Here is a 13,177-nt window from a genome sequence, read left to right on the forward strand (position 1 = left end):
ATTTATCCAGGACTAGGTGTCTTTGAGGGTCTAGAGGTTCTGCTACATTTTCTGTACCGTGTATTTCGTTTCTTTCAGTGAAAGATAGACCAGACCCTTGGACTGGTCCATCAAAGGGCCAATTCACAGTGGCTCTCGATGAATTCTTTCCTCATTCCTGTGTAAATTGTGGGTCTAATTGAAGCAATAAGAAGCGGGCTTGGTTAATTTATCCAGGACTAGGTGTCTTTGAGGGTGTAGAGGTTCTTCTTCATTTTCTGTACCGCGTATTCTGTTTCAATCAGTGAAAGATCGACCAGATCATGGACTGGTCCACCAAAGGGCCAATTCACAATGGATCTCGATGAATTTTTGCCTCATTCTTGTACAAATCTTGGGTCTGATTGAAGCAATAAGAAGCGGCATTGGTTAATTTATCCAGGACTAGGTGTCTTTGAGGGTGTAGAGGTTCTGTTTAATTTTCTGTACCACGTATTCTTTTTCAATCAGTGAAAGATTGACCAGACCATGGACTGGTCCATCAAAGGGCCAATTCACAATGGATCTTGATGAATTTTTTCTTCATTCCAGTGTAAATTTCAGGTCTGATTGAAGCAATAAGAAGCGGGCTTGGTTAATTTATCCAGGACTAGGTGTCATAGAGGGTCTAGAGGTTCTGTTTCATTTTCTGTACCGTGTATTTCGTTTCTTTCAGTGAAAGATAGACCAGACCCTGGGACTGGTCCAATTCACAGTGGATCTCAATGAATTTTTGCCTCATTCTTGTACGAATCTTGGTTCTGATTCAAGCAATAAGAAGCGGGCTTGGTTAATTTATCCAGGACTAGGTGTCTTAGAGGGTCTAGAGGTTCTGTTTCATTTTCTGTACTGTGTATTTCGTTTCTTTCAGTGAGAGAAAGACCAGACCCTTGGACTGGTCCATCAAAGGGCCAATTCACAATGGCTCTCGATGAAGTTTTTCTTCATTCCTGTGTAAATTTTGGTTCTGATTCAAGCAATAAGAAGCGGGCTTGGTTAATTTATCCAGGACTAGGTGTCTTTGAGGCTGTGGAGGTTCTGCTTCATTTTCTGTACCGCGTATTCTGTTTCAGTCAGTGAAAGATTGACCAGACCATGGACTGGTCCATCAAAGGGCCAATTCACAGTGGATCTCGATGAATTTTTTCCTCATTCCTGTGTAAATCTTGGTTCTGATTGAAGCAATAAGAAGCGGGCTTGGTTAATTTATCCAGGACTATGTGTCTTTGAGGGTGTGGAGGTTCTGCTTCATTTTCTGTACCGCGTATTCTGTTTCAGTCAGTGAAAGATTGACCAGACCATGGACTGGTCCATCAAAGGGCCAATTCACAGTGGATCTCGATGAATTTTTGCCTCGTTCTTGTACAAATCTTGGGTATGATTGAAGCAATAAGAAGCGGGCTTGGTTAATTTATCCAGGACTACATGTCTTTGAGGGTCTAGAGGTTCTTCTTCATTTTCTGTACCGTGTAATTCGTTTCTGTCAGTGAAAGATAGACCAGACTCTTGGACTGGTCCATCAAAGGGCCAATTCACAGTGGATCTCGATGAATTTTCGCCTCGTTCTTGTACGAATCTCGGGTCTGATTGAAGCAATAAGAAGGGGGCTCGGTTAATTTATGAGGCTTTGTAGGTTCTGCTTCAGGTCTAAGATTTTCCGTTCAGGTCTTCTGAATTCATCAATGCTAACATACTTTACTTGCGTGTAACAAACACACTTAAAATACTGCTTATCTGTTTTTTTCCAGTGAACGACGGACCGGATCATGGACTGAACAATCAAAGCGCCAACTTACGGCGGGTCTGAAGGATTTTTGTTGCAAGAACCTAGCCTGTGATAGAAGTACTAAAGAGTGGGATCGGTGTTGGTGCTCAAACACCCACCATGTAGCATCTGCGAGCAGATATCAAAGTGACATCTCTTCCGGTCTTCACATCAAGGGAACTGCATTGTTCCACGCATTTACGTGAGGGATGAGGCAGCCCAGACCCGCTGTGTAACCATTAAATTGCATTCCCATTGTCACTGCGTGGGGGGAGAACAAAGGTGAACACAACACTACACCATCCCTGACCCGTTAAGTACAATGGAAATCGTTCAAAAATGCGGCATCACCCACATTTCATGGCGGAGGTGCAGTGATGGAAAACAAAGAGATGAAACTAGCAGACGACAAAGAACAATAATAGGGACGGGAGAATCATTTACGGTGCCATGGTCTGAGGACAGGCCACGGAATGGGTAGTGAAGCCTCTGTTGTCGTTATATAAACAAACACGAAAGACGATTCTGTTCATAACTTTTACGGACAGAATTTTCTAGGCGCACTGTGGACCAGCTCTATACTCTCGGCAGGGTTTTTGAGGGTGCATGGGAGTTTGCCCAACCAGTCTACATGTGCTTTGTGGACTTGGAGAAGGCATTCGACCGTGTCCCTCGGGAAGTCCTGTGGGGAGTGCTCAGAGAGTATGGGGTACCGGACTGTCCTATTGTGGCAGTCCGCTCCCTGTATGATCAGTGCCAGAGCTTGGTCCGCATTGCTGGCAGTAAGTCGGACACGTTTCCAGTGAGGGTTGGACTCCGCCAAGGCTGTCATTTGTCACCCATTCTGTTCATAACTTTTACAGACATAATTTTCTAGGCGCAGTCAAGGCGTTGAGGGGTTCCGGTTTGGTGGCCGCGGGATCAGGTCTCTGCTTTTTGCAGATGATGTGGTCCTGATGGCTTCATCCGGCCGGGATCTTCAGCTCTCACCGGTTCGGTTCGCAGCCGAGTGTGAAGCGACCGTAATGAGAATCAGCACCTCCAAGTTCTCGCCCGGAAAAGGGTGGAGTGCCATCTCCGGGTTGGGGAGGAGACCCTGCCCCAAGTGGAGGAGTTCAAGTACCTCGGAGGCTTGTTCATGAGTGAGGGAAGAGTGGATCGTGAGATCGACAGTCGGATCGGTGCGGCGACTACAGTAATGCGGACGTTGTATCAATTTGTTGTGGTGAAGAAGGAGCTGAGCCGGAAGGCAAAGCTCTCAATTTACCGGTTGACCTACGTTCCCATCTTCACCTATGGTCATGAGCTTTGGGTCATGACTGAAAGGATAAGATCATGGGTACAAGCGGCCGAAATGAGTTTCCTCCGCCGGGTCGCGGGGCTCGTATTACGCCTGTACTGGCTCACCTGCACTGGCTTCCTGTGCACTTGAGATGTGACTTTCAGGTTTTACTACTTACGTATAAAATACTACACGGTCTAGCTCCATCTTATCTTGCCGATTGTATTGTACCATATGTCCCGGCAAGAAATCTGCGTTCAAAAGACTCCGGCTTATTAGTGATTCCCAAAGCCCCAAAAAAAGTCTGCGGGCTATAGAGCGTTTTCCGTTCGGGCTCCAGTAGTCTGGAATGCCCTCCCGGTAACAGTTCGAGATGCTACCTCAGTAGAAGCATTTAAGTCTCATCTTAAAACTCATTTGTATACTCTAGCCTTTAATAGACTCCCTTTTTAGACCAGTTGATTTGCCGCTTCTTTTCTTTTTCTCCTACGTCCCACTCTCCCTTGCCCTTATGTGGGCCTACCGAGGATGTCGTAGTGGTTTGTGTTGTGGTTTGTGCAGCCCTTTGAGACACTAGTGATTCAGGGCTATATAAGTAAACATTGATTGATTGATTGATTGAAATAGGGTGAGCAGCTCTGTCATCCGGGAGGAGTTCAAAGTAAAGCCGCTGCTCCTCCACATGGAGAGGAGCCAGATGAGGTGGTTCGGGCATCTGGTCAGGATGCCACCCGAACGCCTCCCTAGGGAGGTGTTTAGGGCACGTCCAACCGGTAGGAGGCCACGGGGAAGACCGAGGACACGTTGGGAAGACTATGTCTCCCGGCTGGCCTGGGAACGCCTCGGGATCCCCCGGGAAGAGCTAGACGAAGTGGCTGGGGAGAGGGAAGTCTGGGCTTCCCTGCTTAGGCTGCTGCCCCCGCGACCCGACCTCGGATAAGCGGAAGAAGATGGAATGATGTATGAAGTTAAAGTACCAATGATTGTCACAAACACACTAAATGTGTCCTCTGCATTCAACCCCATCCCCTTGTTTCACCCCATGGGAGGTGAGGGGAGCAGTGAGCAGGGGAGCATTTTTGGTGATTTAACCCCCAATTCCAATCCTTGATACTAAGTGCCAAGCAGGGAGGTAATGGCTCCCATTTGTATAGTCTTTGGTAAGACTCGGCCGGGGTTTGAACTCACAACCTACCCATCTCAGGGCGGACACTCAAACCACTGATTTTTGTACTTGTCTTTGTCCATGTGATGTGAGATGAGACAAACATTGAGCTGTTTGGCCACAATACCCAGAAATATGTTTGGAGAAAAGGTGAGGCCTTTAATCCCAGGAACACCATCCCTCTGGTCAAGCATGGTGGTGGTAGTATTATGCTCTGGGCCAAACAGCTCCATTTTTGTGTCATCTGACATCACATGGACAAAGCTAAGAACTTCTGGAGGAAAGTTCTCCGGTCGGATGAACCAAGAATTGAGCTGTTTGGCCTGACTTAACGTGGGGACAATGCTGAAGAAACAAGTCCATGTGAGAAAACCCAACACATTTAGCTGAACTGCACCAATTTCGTCAAGAGGCGTGGTCAAAAATTCAACCTGCTAAAATATTAATCTATACATTACATCACTAACTTAAGTATGCTTAAAGTCAGTTGCTATGGTTATTAGCTACTGTGCTTCAGTTGTACTTTTTCTATCTGTGCAAGGACACAAAAAAAATCTTGACTGAAGGGTGGGCGAAGCCGCAGATGTCATCTTTGTTGTAGCCCGCTAACAGCCAAGAACAACAAGGACCTCAACGCAAATAAGACGACAGCACGCAGACGAAGCAGAGACTCGGCGAAATCACACGGCCCCCAGCACATGCCGTCAGGTATTGTGCGTACTGGACCTGCTTTGCATAATATATGTGACCACTCCTTTTAGAGGCGGCCTCAGTGGTGTTGACTGTGGAACTCCTGAATAAATAGAGGGACGCGGCAGCTGAACCTGAGAGCGTGGGGCGAGACTGTGACTAAGTGCACAGCTCCATGCTTTCTCCTCATTGAGCTAAATTGAACTCTTGTCTCTGCTTGGTTCCTTGTTTCTTGTATTTTAAATAGATGGCATCAGTGTTTGAAACTGACACAACCAGAAGCTTGTAGATGGCTATCACTATTCTAGAACTGATTGGAAACTAAAGACAGCCATGGCATTATGTTCCGTACAAGTGTATGTACAGTTTTTGACCACGACTGTAGGGTAGAAAAATCCTAGGAAAAGATCAAATAAATCACACTTTTGACTAATGTTTTGGGTTTTTTTTGTCTTATGGTTTTAATTTGAAAAGTAACTCTCCTCTCGTTTCAGGTTACTTGCCCTTCCTTTTGTGTCATCAGTCTGACGTCATCCCTGTTCTCTGATTGTTTCAAGCTATTACCTTCATGTGTTTATAAGCTCACTCCTTTGCTCTGTGCCAGATTGTCTCGTTTATTCGTGCTCTCTAGCGTCCATGCCTTGCCTTGTCTTGTGCCTATGTCCCTTGATCCTGAACCCCTTCATGAATATTTTGAGTTTTCCTTTCTTCTTCCTCAGCAGAGTGATTTTTGATTATTTAGTTACTCAGCCGCAGTGGTAAGTTTCAGTGAAAAGAGTTTCATTCATTCCTCGACTTTTTGAGTGCCTATTTTTGTTAAATACTTTATTAGATTAGGCAGTGTCGATATTTTCATAGATGTTGTTTTGGTCCTCCTGTTGGAGCGTTTTTTGTTAAATACTGTTTATAGTTCATCCACCGCCCGGGGGTGGATGAGATCCGCCCGGAGTTCCTTAAGGCTCTGGATGCTGTGGGGCTGTCTTGGTTGACAAGACTCTGCAGCATCGCGTGGACATCGGGGGCGGTACCTCTGGATTGGCAGACCGGGGATGGTGGTCCCTCTCTTTAAGAAGGGGGACCGGAGGGTGTGTTCCAACTATCGTGGGATCACACTCCTCAGCCTTCCCGGTAAGGTTTATTCAGGTGTACTGGAGAGGAGGCTACGCCGGATAGTCGAACCTCGGATTCAGGAGGAACAGTGTGGTTTTCGTCCTGGTCGTGGAACTGTGAACCAGCTCTATACTCTCGGCAGGGTTTTTGAGGGTGCATGGGAGTTTGCCCAACCAGTCTACATGTGCTTTGTGGACTTGGAGAAGGCATTCGACCGTGTCCCTCGGGAAGTCCTGTGGGGAGTGCTCAGAGAGTATGGGGTATCGGACTGTCTTATTGTGGCGGTCCGTTCCCTGTACGATCAGTGCCAGAGCTTGGTCCGCATTGCTGGCAGTAAGTCGGACATGTTTCCAGTGAGGGTTGGACTCCGCCAAGGCTGTCCTTTGTCACCGATTCTGTTCATAACTTTTATGGACAGAATTTCTAGGCGCAGCCAAGGCGTTGAGGGGATCCGGTTTGGTGACCGCAGGATTAGGTCTCTGCTTTTTGCAGAGGATGTAGTCCTGATGGCTTCATCTGGCCGGGATCTTCAGCTCTCACTGGATCGGTTCGCAGCCGAGTGTGAAGCGACCGGAATGAGAATCAGCACCTCCAAGTCCGAGTCCATGGTTCTCGCCCGGAAAAGGGTGGAGTGCCATCTCCGGGTTGGGGAGGAGACCCTGCCCCAAGTGGAGGAGTTCAAGTACCTAGGAGTCTTGTTCACGAGTGGGGGAAGAGTGGATCGTGAGATCGACAGGCGGATCGGTGCGGCGTCTTCAGTAATGCGGACGTTGTATCGATCCGTTGTGGTGAAGAAGGAGCTGAGCCGGAAGGCAAAGCTCTCAATTTACCGGTCGATCTACGTTCCCATCCTCACCTATGGTCATGAGCTTTGGGTCATGACCGACAGGATAAGATCACGGGTACAAGCGGCCGAAATGAGTTTCCTCCGCCGGGTGGCGGGTCTCTCCCTTAGAGATAGGGTGAGAAGCTCTGCCATCCGGGAGAAACTCAAAGTAAAGCCGCTGCTCCTCCACATCGAGAGGAGCCAGATGAGGTGGCTCGGGCATCTGGTCAGGATGCCACCCGCACGCCTCCCTAGGGAGGTGTTTAGGGCACGTCCAACCGGTAGGAGGCCACGGGGAAGACCCAGGACACGTTGGGAAGACTATGTCTCCCAGCTGGCCTGGGAACGCCTCGGGATCCCCCGGGAAGAGCTAGACGAAGTGGCTGGGGAGAGGGAAGTCTGGGCTTCCCTGCTTTGGCTGCAGCCCCCGCGACCCGACCTCGGATAAGCGGAAGATGATGGATGGATGGATGGATGGATGTTTATAGTTCGTCTTTACTTTTGTGTTTTCCTCCGTTCTGAGTGATTTTCGGTTGTTCCTTCGTTTTCTGGAACCTTTTCGCCGAGTAGTTTATTTTTGTGATTATACATAATGCTTTTTCTTGACTTGGGAGGTAAAAGGAAATTGTCAAATTAAAAGCCTGTCTAAAGTCCCAACTCTGCATCTGAGTCCGATCCTTTATCAAAGCGTGACAATCTCCTCACGATATATAAAAGGGGAGGAGGAGGAGAGCCCGCAGCAGCGACCAAGGAGCGGAAGCAACGAGGAGACGAGGACGAGGACGACGGCGGCTGGAAAGCCAGCAGTAGAGAAGGAGCTGAAAAGCGACCCGACCTGAAGACAAGCTTTGATTGAAAAAGTCAAACCTGCTCGAAAGCAATGTCCTTCCTTGGTGGTCCTTGGAACCCGCACGACAGCAAGAGACTATCACAACTATATATATATTTTTTTGTACCATCCAGTCTTTTTATTTTACAGAGGATGGCGGGACAACCCACACTCTACCGACTGAAACAGGGAGGGCTCCTGACGATGAAAGCCAAAGCGAAAATGGGGGAAAATCGCCCCCCAGTTTGGTATTCCGGTCCGCCCTCGTCACACACCGTCATTGTTGGCTCGGTGGCGGGTGCGGACGCTTCAACGCCGTCTGGGTGTTAGCCGGTGGCAAAATGGGGCTCTGACTGTGCGTTTCGGGGGTCGGTTGAGGACTAGGAACATTTCTGCCTGGTCTGACTCGTCCCCGGGTGGACGTACATACCGTTCCGTCCCCCGACTCTTCCGATATCGACGCCGATTGTCTTAGTATTCCGGTGGATGTTCATCACCCTGACACATTCTGATGCACAACCTTTGCTTTGACGACCGTAGACGGAAGAAGGGTGTGGGGTGGGGGACGGGGGACGGGGGTGTGGGTGTGGGGGGTGGGGAACGGGGGGTGGGGGTGTGGGGGTGGAGGACGGGGGGGGGGTGGGGGACGCGGAAAAGCCTTTTATCATCTGGCAGGTTGACACTGAGCCGGTGCTCTTGAAGATGAAAGGTAGCGCCACACGCGCACTTACCCACGTATATTCAAATCTCACGTTGTCGAGATGCGAACGTTTCGCCCGCATTAACAATGCATCCATCGCCCGTCGGTCGTTGCTCGAAAATGTGGGCTTGGAATTTGGAGGGACGTTTTTTGATTTATTCATGGTGAGTGACAGAGATGCTTTATGGGGAATTCACTTTTCTTGTTCTTTTAAGTTTATAATGTATTTATTAGGTTTTTTTTTTTCCTTTTTTTTCCAGGGCTCCTTAAAGAGAAAATAAAATATAGATAGACAGCAAGAGACCACTGAGTTTTTATAAACTACCGTAATTTTTAGGACTATAAAGGCGCCTAATGTACGGAACAATTCTGGTTGTGCTTACCGACCTCAAACTGTTTTATTTGGTGCATGGTGTAATGATAAGTATGGACAGTAGATGGCAGTCACACATAAGAGACACGTGTCGACTGCAATATGATGGCAGTCACACATAAGAGAGATAAGTGTAGACTGCGATATAATGGCAGTCACACGTAAGAGAGACATGTGGATTGCAATATGATGGCAGTCAAACATAAGAGAAGTGTAGACTGCGATATGATGGCACTCACACATAAGAGATACGTGTAGACTGCGATATGATGGCAGTCACACATAAGAGATATGTGTAGACTTCAATATGATGGCAGTCACACATAAGAGATACGAGCAGACTGCGATATGATGGCAATCGCACATAAGATATATATGTGTAGACTGCAACATGATGGCAGTCACACATAAGAGAAGTGTAGACTTCGATATGATGGCAGTCACACATAAGAGACTCGTGTCGACTGCAATATGATGGCAGTCACACATAAGAGAGATAAGTGTAGACTGCGATATAATGGCAGTCACACATAAGAGAGACATGTGGATTGCAATATGATGGCAGTCAAACATAAGAGAAGTGTAGGCTGCGATATGATGGCAGTCACACATAAGAGATATGTGTAGACTTCAATATGATGGCAGTCAAACATAAGAGAAGTGTAGACTGCAATATGATGGCAGTCACACATAAGAGATATGTGTAGACTTCAATATGATGGCAGTCAAACATAAGACAAGTGTAGACTGCGATATGATGGCAATCACACATAAGAGATATGAGCAGACTTTGATATGATGGCAGTCACACATAAGAGATATGTGTAGACTTCAATATGATGGCAGTCAAACATAAGACAAGTGTAGACTGCGATATGATGGCAGTCACACATAAGAGATATGAGCAGACTTCGATATGATGGCAGTCACACATAAGAGATACATGTAGACTGCAATATGATGGCAGTCCCACATAAGAGATACGTGTAGACTGCAATATGATGGCAGTCACACATAAGAGATACGTGTAGACTGCAATATGATGGCAGTCACACATAAGAGATACGAGCACACTGCAATATGATGGCAGTCACACATAAGAGATACGAGCACACTGCGATATGATGGCAGTCACACATAAGAGATACGAGCACACTGCGATATGATGGCAGTCACACATAAGAGATACGAGCAGACTGCGATATGATGGCAGTCACACATAAGAGAAGTGTAGACTGCAATATGATGGCAGTCACACATAAGAGATACGTATAGACTGCAATATGATGGCAGTCACACATAAGAGAAGTGTAGACTGCGATATGATGGCAGTCACACATAAGAGATACATGTAGACTGCGATATGATGGCAGTCACACATAAGAGATACGTGCAGACTGCAATATGATGGCAGCCACACATAAAAAATACGGGCAGATTGCAATATGATGGCAGTCACACATAAGAGGGATGTGTGGGCTGTGATTTGATGGCAGTCACACATAAGAGAGATCCGGGTGTTGTTGAAAAATGGCTTTCGCTTTGCATAGTAGAGTTTTAACTTGCACTTACAGATGTCGCCACCAACTGTAGTTACTGACAGTGGTTTTCTGAAGTGCCCCTGAGCCCATGTGGTGATATCCTTCACACACTGATGTCGTGTTTTTTTTACACAGTACCGCCAGAGGGATCCAAGCTCCGTAATATCATGGCTTACGTGCAGTGATTTCTCCACATTCTCTGAACCTTTTGATGATAGTAAGAGACTAGTTTGCATCAGTCCACCTTAGTTGAGTTCAGGGGGCGTTTTCAGGTGTTGTTGATAAAATGGCTTTCGCTTTGCATAGTAGAGTTTTAACTCGCACTTACAGATGTCGCCACCAACTGTAGCTACTGACAGTGGTTTTCTGAAGTGCCCCGGAGCTCATGTGGTGATATCCTTTACACACTGATGTCGGTTTTTTTATGCGGTACCGCCAGAGGGATCCAAGGTCCGTGATTTCTCCGGATTCTCTGAACCTTTTGATGATATTTCGGAGCGTGGATGGTGAAATCCCTCAAGTCCTTCCAACACCTGGTTAGTGTGTCATGTATCATTCTATTATTGTGTCAACAATATGAGGGACAAACTGTAAACATGGATTATTAATCTACTGTTTCCGTTTACTGTTGATATCTGCTTATTTTCCTCTTTTAATATGTTCTATCTACACTTCTGTTAATTTGTAATAATCACTTATTCTTCTCTTCCTTGATATTTTTGGATGATACCACACATTTGGGTATCGATGCGATACCAAGTAGTCACGGGATCATACATTGGTCATGATCAAAGTCCTCTTCCTGACTTTATAAACATAAATATACATTTTCTAAAAACGAATGAAGATGCCGATAAATATCGACGTCATCATAGTGGTATCGACTAGATACAATCCTGTATTTGGTATCATTACATCGGATACCAGGTGTAGATCCACCCATTTGTTTACATTGTGATGCCGGTGAGCTATTGTATCCTCCTACAGTGTGTAATAAAGCATGTTTAGCTATTCCTCGTCCTCCAGTGATAATGATACTTGTAAGTGATAATGCTACTTACTTTGTTGCTACAAAGGCGGGGATTAGTGATTTAGAAGTAGCTTCACCTTTATCTTTACTTTTTAAGCCAAAATGTGTCCGTTCTCCCTTTTCTGTCTACACACTGTGTCTGCTTGTAAGTACTCTGTGTGCGTGTGCTGCCGAACATGCTCCTCTGCTCAGTAAAACCAGCAATGACAGAACGCAATGACGAAGAGGGTTTGGGGGGAGATGGCGGACCGGTGCTTTTTAAAGGCGTATAGTACCGAATATGACTCATTAGTATCCTGGTACTATACTTATGTGTACTATACAGCTCTATATAGTACAATATAAAGTATATATATTCGGGTGCTGATAGAAAAAAATAATTTCTACGTGCAAATGGGAGCAATTGGACGTTCCTGACTTTGAGAGTTTAATAGCTTTGCACAAATTGTAGCACCGGTGCATATTTCAAGTGAGGAGCCAGCTGTGGAGCTCGCGCTGGTTTCAAGTGCTTGGAATGAAGCCAGACCAAGCGCACGACGGCGATCTTGGCGTTTTTTTTCCCACCCGGCCAGATGCTTGCGGCGACGGGTGCGGCAAGAAAACCTGATGCCCCCTTTTTAAATTTTTTTTTTTTTTTGTCGTGAGAAATCAACAACACCCGGGGAGTGTTCAAACTAATACGTTATAACGTGCCAAGTTTTTTTTTTTTTTTTTTTTAAATGAGGTTTTCTCCGACACTTACAGTCCATTTATCAGCTGTCGGCGTGTTTAATAGAACATTTTTCAACGGTCTTGTCAAAACCTGTTGCTCTCCTGATGACAAAGCACGTGTCCGCTGATAAGCATCGTTTGATGAATTGATTCATTAGGAGGCGTCGGAGCGGAAAGGGTGAGCTTAATTTTGACGGAGTCGCACTTGTGTAGGAGTGTGTGATTAAAAAGTCAGCGTTTGTCAATTAAAAAAATTCTTACCAACCCAAGTATGAATTAAAATCGGTGCAATACCGCTTTGGAAAAATACCTGTATTTTTTAATAAAACATTTTTACGGACACAACGTAACATGTAGAAGTGTGTGATTAAGAAGTAAGCGTTTGTCAATTTTAAAAATTCATACCAACAAAGTTATGAATTAAAATCGGTGCAATACAGCAAGGAAAAATACCTGTATTTATTTATTATTTTAAAATCGGTGCGTAACCGCTTCGGAAAAATTCCTGTATTTTTTTTATCAATTTTTTTTACGGACACGACGTGACATGTAGAAGTGATTAAAAAGTAAGTGTTTGTCAATTTTAAGAATTCATTCCAACAAAAGTATGAATCAAAATTGGTGCGATACCGCTTTGGAAAAATACCTGTATTTTTTTATAAAAAAAATTTCCGTACATGACGTAACATGTAGAAGTGATTAAAAAGTAAGCGTTTGTCAATTTTAAGAATTTATACCAACAAAAGTATGAATTGAAATCGGTGCGATACCGCTTCGGAAAAGTACCTGTATTTTATTATAAAACAAATTTCCAGACACGACGTAACATGTAGAAGTGTGTGATTAAAAAGTAAACGTTTGTCAATTTTACGAATTCATACCAACAAAAGTATGAATTAAAATCGGTGCGATACCGCTTTGGAAAAATACCTGTATTTTTTAATAACATTTTTTTCCGTACATGACGTAACATGTAAAAGTGATTAAAAGGTAAGCGTTTGCCAATTTTAAGAATTCATACCGACTAAAGTATGAATTAAAATTGGTGTGATACCGCTTCGGAAAAATTCCTGTATTTTTTTAATCAATTTTTTTCCCGGACACGACGTAACATGTAGAAGTGTGTGATTAAAAATT

General features: G+C 45.3%; 1 long non-coding RNA gene across 1 annotated transcript in view; it reads right to left on the reverse strand.

Moving 5' to 3' along the window:
• Nucleotides 1–13,177, reverse strand: part of LOC133545694 (uncharacterized) — a 422,860-nt gene that overhangs the window by 38,354 nt on the left and 371,329 nt on the right. The window lies entirely within an intron of this gene.

This window comes from Nerophis ophidion, linkage group LG28, assembly GCF_033978795.1.
Source record: "Nerophis ophidion isolate RoL-2023_Sa linkage group LG28, RoL_Noph_v1.0, whole genome shotgun sequence".
Taxonomy (NCBI): Eukaryota; Metazoa; Chordata; class Actinopteri; order Syngnathiformes; family Syngnathidae; genus Nerophis; species Nerophis ophidion.